Source organism: Sorex fumeus, unplaced genomic scaffold (genome assembly GCF_029834395.1).
Source record: "Sorex fumeus unplaced genomic scaffold, SorFum_2.1 ptg000095l, whole genome shotgun sequence".
NCBI lineage: Eukaryota > Metazoa > Chordata > Mammalia > Eulipotyphla > Soricidae > Sorex > Sorex fumeus.
Window position 1 is genome coordinate 2,794,128 of NW_026606152.1, and position 8,585 is coordinate 2,802,712.

Consider the following 8,585-nt stretch of genomic DNA (forward strand, 5'->3'; position numbering starts at 1 on the left):
CAGAGCCCATCACCAACTCTTGCCAGATGCTGCTCTGAGTAGCTCTGTGTTCCCCGTGATTCAGGGGAGCTCTGTCCACTTCACTCTTTTGTTTTGGGGCCACACCCAATGGTGCTCCAGACTCTACATTCAAGAATCATTACTGGCGGGGTTCAGGGAGACCATATGTAATGCCGGGGATTGAACCACGGGTCAGCCGCATGCAAGGCAAGCGCCCTACCCTGTCATTTCATTGCTTTGCCCACCCCACCCCCATTTCAGTTTTTTCCTGCTTTTTGGGTCACACCTGGCAAGCTCAGAGGCTACTCCCAGCTTTGCACTTGGGAATTACCCCTAGCGCTGCTCAGAGGACCATATGGATGCTGGGGATCCAACCCAGGTCGGCTGCATGCAAGGTAAACGCCCTACCCACTGTACTACTGCTCCAGCTGCCCCGTCCTTCCCATTTCACTTTTAACTACAGTTAACTCCTGGCTTTATGCTAACCACAGCATGAGGAAAATTCGAATTTAACAGAAGGTTTTCAGGAAACCTTACAGTTGTGAACCTACAGAGGCATTTTAGGCATTTTCAAGCTTTAGGTCACTGGGACTAGCTTTTCTGAGTGGACTTGGCCTTAGCACTCAGCGCGTCTTCCCTCCCAGGCACTGAACATGGTGCGAATAACAGCAGAAAGCAGGAGGGACTGAGTCAGGGAAACATCTTGCCTTCAGCTGAGAACAAAGGAGCATGATCAGGCTATGGAGGACCCTCATGTTGGCACAGATGTTCTGATTCTGGAACAGATGGAGATGTAAAGGGTTTAGTAGACCTGGTAGCAGTTCTCATCACGATGCAGAGGTGACGCAGATCCCAGAGTGTTTACTAATGAGCTTATAGTCTGTCCTGGGGAATGTACTGCCCAGTGGCTCACCAGTCACCTTGAGGGAACACATCTGGAATGGCCTCAAGAAGCAAAAGCCAGCGATGCATGTCTGACACTTCCTTGACCACCTGTTCTCTTCATCCACAGGACTAAGCCACAAGTGCACATGAGGGAGGACAGGTGGTAGAGGATCAGCTGCCTACCTGACGCTTCTGTCCACAGATGCCCCAGGAGGGTCTGTACAGGGTCTGTCTCAGCAGAGAGGGGTGTGAGGCACTCGGGCTGACTGCCTGGACCCGGAGCCTGCCTGTCAGTGACCTGGCTGACGCAACCATTCACCTCCAGGGCAGTATCAGACTTCTAGTCACATGCCCTGTCAGAGGGAAGTGTTGTGTGGCCCTTCTTAGTGCCCACATTGTGACTCCTAGACATTCCCACTCCTGGGAAGGGTTGGCTTACTGCCTGGCTGAGTACTACACACTGGGGAAATGCACTAAGGACAAAGCTGACTCTGTGATGCCCATAACGAGTTCTCAAAGCTTCCCCAGGCCAGGAGGAAGTTCCTCTTCCCATTGTCTTCTTCTCACCATGCATGTGTCTGTTACCATCGCTGTTGAAATTACCCCTCTTCTCCAGGAGTCTTCTGCTTCCACACAACTCTCTCTCCTGGGAGGCTTCCTGTCACACCTGACCTGGACTCCCTCCCCAGAACCTCTGGGGCATCCCAGGATGTGTCTCTTCTGCCTGAGGTGAAGCTCCCTGCTGGGACAGGCACACGGTGCCTCCCTTATTGAGGAGAAAGCATAGCTCTGCAGCCACTGTGCCACTCCCAGGCCTGCTCCTTCCTACACATGGACGTGAGGAAGAATGTAGATGGTGGAGGCAGCAATCCAAGCTTTGAAGCATGGAAAAGTTCTATCAACCCTGTGTACTTGGTGTCACAGAAGCCCGAACACTAACACTGACGTGCACAGCTCCCCTTACAGTGATCACGTCAGCATCCCCTGGGGAACACTCCCTGAAGCACACGGCACGTGGGCAGGACTGACAACCCTCTGCCCCGTTAATGAGCCGACATCAGAGGCAGAGAGGCAATGAGGCTCTCGGCACTGAAGCCCTGAATTCAGGACAAAAAGTGCACACAGTTAAGAGTTCGACAGCTCAGTGGTTCCTGCTCCTCGGATCCCCAGAGTCTTCCGGCTCCTGCCTGCCAAGCTCTGACTCTGCTTGTCCTTTGAATCTGTGAGCCATCTCATATCCCTCTGAAAAATCTCTTTTTTCACTTGGAGAGAGTGAAATATTTATAAAGCACTCACAAAGCACAACAACAATAAAACCAATAATCCCATCCATGGTAGAGATGGTGAATAGGTACTTTACCAGAAATGACATAAGAATGGCCAATAGGCATAGGAAAAAGCAATCCTTGTCATTTTTTATCAGGGAAATGCAAAATGACAAAAAAAGATTATCACCTCACACCAGTTAAAAATGGTTTATGTCAGAAAGACCAGAAACTAGCAGTGTTGGTGAGGATGTGGTAAAAGGAGCCCTCATTCATCATTGCTGAGAATATCATCTGCTTCAGCCTCTATGGAAAGCAGTATGGAGATTTCTCAAATAGTAAGACTAGGACTTCCATAGGACCCAGTGACTCCATTTCTTCGCATCTACTCTCAGCCACAAAAATCATCAATTTGAAAAGACATTCACACATTTATGTTCACTAGCCAGGGTAGGGAAACAACTCAAATGTCCAACAACAGATTAATGGGTAAAGAAGTTGTATGCATGCACAGTGGAGTATTATCAATCATAGAAAAAGATGAAATAAAGCCACTCTCCACACGCTTGTACGAGCCTCACCCAAGAGGGGACGAGCTTCACCCAAGACGGGATGAACCTCACCCAAGAGTGGATTGGCAGGAAAACCCAGGTATGCGGGAAACCGTGACTGGGATCTCCAAGCCCACTTGGATCGGGACTGAGCCTCCTCCCCACAAGTCCCCAGTTTTCCAGTAGCTTGGCAGTCACACCCACAAACTGCACCTGGCACCATGTAATCTCATCAATGGCCAAGAACCAAAGACTATAAACTAAAGTTCCCAGAAGAGAAAGACACAGAATTTCCTGGACATTATATTCTATCTATAAGCAATACAAAACAAATCATCTAGCATTGCCTTTTCCGCAGGTTTGAGTGGTGGTGGGACTGGTGTCGAAATATCGAATGTAACCAAAATAGAGAGAGAGTATGGGGGAAATTGTCTGCCACATAGGCAGGGGAAGGACTGGAATGGGGGTGGGGTGGGGGAATACTGGGGATTTTGGTGGTGGAAAATGTGCACTGGTGAAGAGATGAGTGTTTGATGATTTCAAACATGAAATCTTTGTAACTATATCTCACGATGAATCAAAAAAGGGGGCGGATAATAATAAGATAATAAAATAAAATTAACATTCTGAAAAAAAAAGTAATGTGGAGTTCATGCCCAATTCAATCAATCAGCTTAATCAATGGCTGAATAAATAACAGAACTCCTACATTATAAAAAAAAAAAGAAAAGAAAAGATGAAATAATGCAGTTTGCTGCAACTTGGTTGGAACTGAAAGGTATCATACAAGTAGAATAAGTCAGTCAGTGGTAGAAGGACAAATACCTGATGACTTCACATATTTATGGCATAGAGAAACGAAAAATGGAGAGAGACACTATGAACATTGACAAGGCCTTGTTCTTTGATTACAAAACTGAGTGGGGGCAGAGAAAGAAGGAAGGAACAGGGGGACACTGGCAGAGGGACTTTGACACTTTGGTGTTGATGAGGTGAGGAAGTGGTGTACATAAAAATCACAAATGTTAACACTACTGTAAACATGTGATCTAAAACATCAAAAATAATAATTTAAAATCAATTGATTCAGTACAATACATTTACAACTCCCTGGCGACTGCTAAGCACCCCCACATGGAGCAGGCGCTCAGTCCCCACAACCATGCCCACTATTTCTGAGCACTCTGCACCCTCCTCATGAAACGTTCCCCGGCAGCAGATATGGACAAACAGTTTGCCTCCTGGGACCTCTGGAGGGCCAGGGCGAGGCTCCCATTGCTGTGCTCTGGTAGGTTCCAGTACAGCCCCCCAGTGATGTAGGTAACTGGAGTAGAGCTCACTTGTGTGGCTGCAACAATGCTCCCACACCAGCCCTCTGTCCCAGCAGCCATGTTCCCAGCACCAAATCTCTACAAACAGGTGCTCCCACTTTCCCCTACTTCATGCAGAGGGACCAGGCTGAGTGGGATTCCCCAGGAACAGCTTCACAGAGGGACAGATGTGGCCTGTTCTGCCCAGTTTCCTCCCAGAAACACCAGGGCAGAGATGTGTGCTGATCTTTCCCCAACAGAGTGAAAATGAAATAGGCAGTTTCTACAGAAAATCGGTGTTATATGGAGGTTGATACCACCTTTCCTTCAAGCAACTGACCACAGTATTTCTTGATGAGTTTCTATAGGTGCTGCTCACATTCACTGTGGTCACGCTTTCCAAGTATTTCCCTACTAACTCTTTGAAAGAAGGTGCAGTGTCACTATGATCTAGCAGCCAGAAGGCAATTCTGGGGTCCAGTCCCACAAACTTTGCAACTGGAAAGAAAATGGTTGTTTGATCCTTCTAAGAAAAGTGAAGAAATGAAACAAAATACAAAGTTAGAGCTTGTAGCAAGAGTGGTCTCCACACAGGCCCCACCTGACAACCTCTATGGAAATGCCACTGGAGAAGCAGACCCCAAAGCGCACAGGGCAGTACCCAAAGAGATGAAGGCAGAGCCCTCAGCCACCTGGCTGATCTCCTCTCCACGCCTTCCTCTCTGCACTCACGTGTGAATCACCCCACCCTCCACTTGCTCACTGTCACCCAGGAAAGTCTCCTGAATGGGAGGGGGACAGCGGAAGGGCTTCTCTGGGGAGAGGTCCTGTGGCAGGACAATCCCAAGTGACATAATTCTGGGAAAGGGCCACCTGACAGCAGGCCCCCTGGAGTCAGGAGGTCACTCGGCCTGTTAAGGGTCAGATTTCTCATCTGAAAACTGGGAGGAAAGACAACTTGGTGTCAGTGCCAGTGACACGTGAAAGCATTTTCTCAGAGTGAGAGGATATTAGCTAAAACAGTACATTTTAATGCCAGCATGTTAGACATTGGAGAGGGAATTCTAAAAGGGTATAGTATAAATTAAGAGATAAATCTGAATCCTAAGTGATGAAATTTTTATTATATATATATATATATATATATATATATATATATATATATTGTGCTCAGGACTTACTCCTGACTCTGTGCTCAGGGATCACTACTGACAGTTCTGGTGGGACTACATGTGGTGTTGAGGATTGAACCTAGGTCACCTGTGTGCAAGGCAAGAATCCAGTCCCTATTTCCATTTCATGAATTATGCTAGACAGCAAGAAATTTGTCTTTGAACAAAATTGTAGCTTCAGATCACGATCACGATCACGACCATCCTGTTATTCATCGATTGCCTCGAGCAGGCACCAGTAACGTCTCCTTCGTCCTAGCCCTGAGATTTTTTAAAAAGTGCCATATTCAAGGCTCTTTCAGAGTTAGGAAAATGAGACCCATCATTGTTACTGGTATTTGGCATATTGGGTACGCCACGGGGAGTTTGCCAGACTCTGCCGTGTGGGTAGGATACATTCGGTAGCCTGCCAGTTTGTCCAAAATAGGAATGAGATAATAAGATGTTGCGCGGCCACGAATGAGGCCATGCACTTCCGGGAGCTGGGTTTTATAGTCTCTGAGTCTTGGCCGTTGATGGGATTACACGGTGCCAGGGGGCCAGTTGGTGGGTGTGACGCCTGCCTACTGGAATTTGGAGGATCTGGGTGGAGGATGCTCAGCCCTGATCCGAGTAGGCTTGGAGATCTCAGTCCCGGGACCTGCATGCCTTTGTTCCTCTGCCGGTACCTTCATGTGTGCGGAGAGTGGTCTCAGCATGGTGGTGGCTGATCATTCACCTTAAATATCTCATGGCATCTATGGCTCACTTTAGTCTAAGAGATTTCTATTTACCGAGTCACTAGTAACATGATTTTATTATATGATATCTACATAGACATTTTTATCTTGGCAGGGCTGCAGCTGACTAAGATGATTGGCCACTGGGCTATGAGTCAGGGGTTCCCACCCTGGCAGTCAAGGCTGACACTTTCCTGACAGTACCCAAAATGACACAACTCAGGAGCAACTGAGGGGATGGTGCAAGCTGCTCTCAATACCACCTTTGGCCACTGCCCATCTCAGCAGGACTCTGGGATCTGCGGGGTCAGATATGATTATCAGAGCAATATTATAGCAGATAAGGCATTTGCCTTGCACATGACCAACCTGGGTTCCATATCGCCCCCCTGAGTACACCAGGAGTAATTAATTCTTGAGTACAGAGCCAGGAATAATCCTTGAGCATCACAGGGTGCTCAAGTCCCATCTCAAGTCCCAACCCTCCCCAACAATAAAGTAACTATACAATAAACAGTCAATACCACTACTTAGATTCTATAATTTTTACTATATTTTCTTTCTCACTTAATGTCCATCTAATAAAAGTGGCTATACATATCCTTATTATTTTAAATGAAAGATAAAAATGTTCTATATTATTTTGATGTTACTGATTCTAATCTTTGTTTATTAGAAAGTTTGTTTTCTATGGTAATGACAAATATCAGCTGCCCATTCTTCACAAGTAACATTTTTCCCATTTTTTAGTTAAAAAATAATCTGTACTTGCAAAATTCAAATAGTTCCATATAAGGGAACATGCATCCTTCACATTAGGGTGCTGGCCTCACAGATATGTCTGGTCCAAATCTGACCCCAGAATTGGGTGGTACTGCAGCCCTCTGAGAGCTCTTCCCCTCCTGGGGAGTTGACAGAAGCTGCCATCAAGCTGGGCCCAGAGACATGGGACAGTGGGGAAGGGCCTGTGTTGAAGGGGCAGACCCACACTCAATCACTGGTACTGCATTGAATCCCTCCAGCATCATCAGGAGAGATTTCTGGGCCCAGAGCCAGCTGAGTATTGTCCTCAAATCCAAAAATAAATAATAAATAATGAGACATGTGACAGACTAACTTACCTTGCTTCCAACTGCAATCGTTACCAAGAAACTACAGCACAGTCTTCACAAAATCCTTAGCATTGAAGCAGATAACAGGACATTGACATTTCAGCATCTGAAGCAGCACATTCCTGGGAAGGGACAAGAAAGTCACTGATGTAGATGCTGACCCTGGAGAGATATCATTATACACTGCCCTGTGACAGACATGCTTCTCCTAAGAGCTTACTCAGATGAACCGAAAGGCCTATGAAGTAGATAGACTCCACATTTTACTGCCTCTCCATGTCGCTGGGCAGGCATGTCTAAGGGTGTGGTGTCACTGAGCATTTGGCAGGGTTATGGTGAAGCTTAGACATTTACAAAGGTGTGTAGCTTACCACCACAGTTTCTAATACTGTAAACTAATAGTAAGTCAGTATTTTTTTCTGAAAACCTCTTCAGGGCTTGGAGAGAGTACAGCCGTTACTGTGTATATCTTGCATGGACCTGACTCAGGCTTGATTTCTGGCACTGTGTGGTTCTCACAGCATTGCTGGATGTGACCCTGGAAGGCCCCCAGCACCACTCAGAAATCCCAGTACTGGAGTATACCCAGCACCCTTAAGTCTTAGCATTGAACCATCATCCTGGCTGTAGATAACCACTAGTGGGGCCCCCGATATCCTGAGCTCAGCTTGGGAGGCCCCCAAACAAACCAACACCTCCTCTTAGATAGAGAACAGATTGGTGGTCACCAGAGAGGAAAGGGGCTAGGGGTTGAGGGAAACAAAGGGGTCAACTGCATGGAAGTGGAGGGAAAACAGATGCACACTGTGGGTCATGAGTTACCATATGGATCATAACGCTGCACTCCTGAGACTCACATAATGTTGGAGTCAACGTTACCGCAACACAATTTAGTTAATGAATTAATTTACTTATTTATTTGGTTTCTGGGTCACACTGGGAGGAGCTCAGGGGCTACTCCAGGTTAGAGGCTCAGTCCCCACTATGCTCAGGGGAGTACATGGTGGGAAATCAGATCTCCTGCATGCAAAGCAAGAGCTCATGCAAAGTTGAGCTCTATCTCCAGCCTTAAAGCTTTATTTTGAAGGGACTGAAGTGATAGCACAGTGGGTAGGGTGTTTGCCTTGCATGCAGCCAACCCCGGTTCGATCCCCAGCCTCCCATATGGTCCCCTGAGCACTGCCAGGAGTAATTCCTGAGGGCAGAGCCAGGAGTAACCCCTGTGCATCGCTGGGTGTGACCCAAAAATCCAAAAAAAAAAGTTTTATTTTGGAAAAAGCCCCATTAGCCACGGAATAAAACCAAATTTCTGAACATACCATCCCACTCTGCATCCAGACTGGTCTCTCTGCATGGTCTCTACTCATCCCAAATTCTTTTTTCTATTGTCAGAACACACCAAGTCATCTCATTGCTCAAAGACCACACCTGCTTTGACCAAAACTCTCCTCCCACAGCGTCTGCAAACCACTTCCTTAGCTGGATGCATCATAACCACTGTAGCATCTTTTGGCCCTAGTGTGGAATTATTATTATTATTATTATTATTATTTAATAATAATAATATTATT

The 8,585-nt window shown here is 46.6% G+C and overlaps 1 long non-coding RNA gene across 1 annotated transcript; it reads right to left on the minus strand.

The window, feature by feature from the left end:
- Positions 1–658: 658 nt before the first annotated feature.
- LOC130040940 (uncharacterized) lies at positions 659–7,140 on the minus strand. The gene is made up of 3 exons (XR_008795031.1): positions 7,024–7,140; positions 4,352–4,509; positions 659–776 (listed from the first exon to the last, which is right to left on the minus strand). It is a non-coding gene; the product is annotated as an uncharacterized LOC130040940 (long non-coding RNA).
- Positions 7,141–8,585: the final 1,445 nt, after the last annotated feature.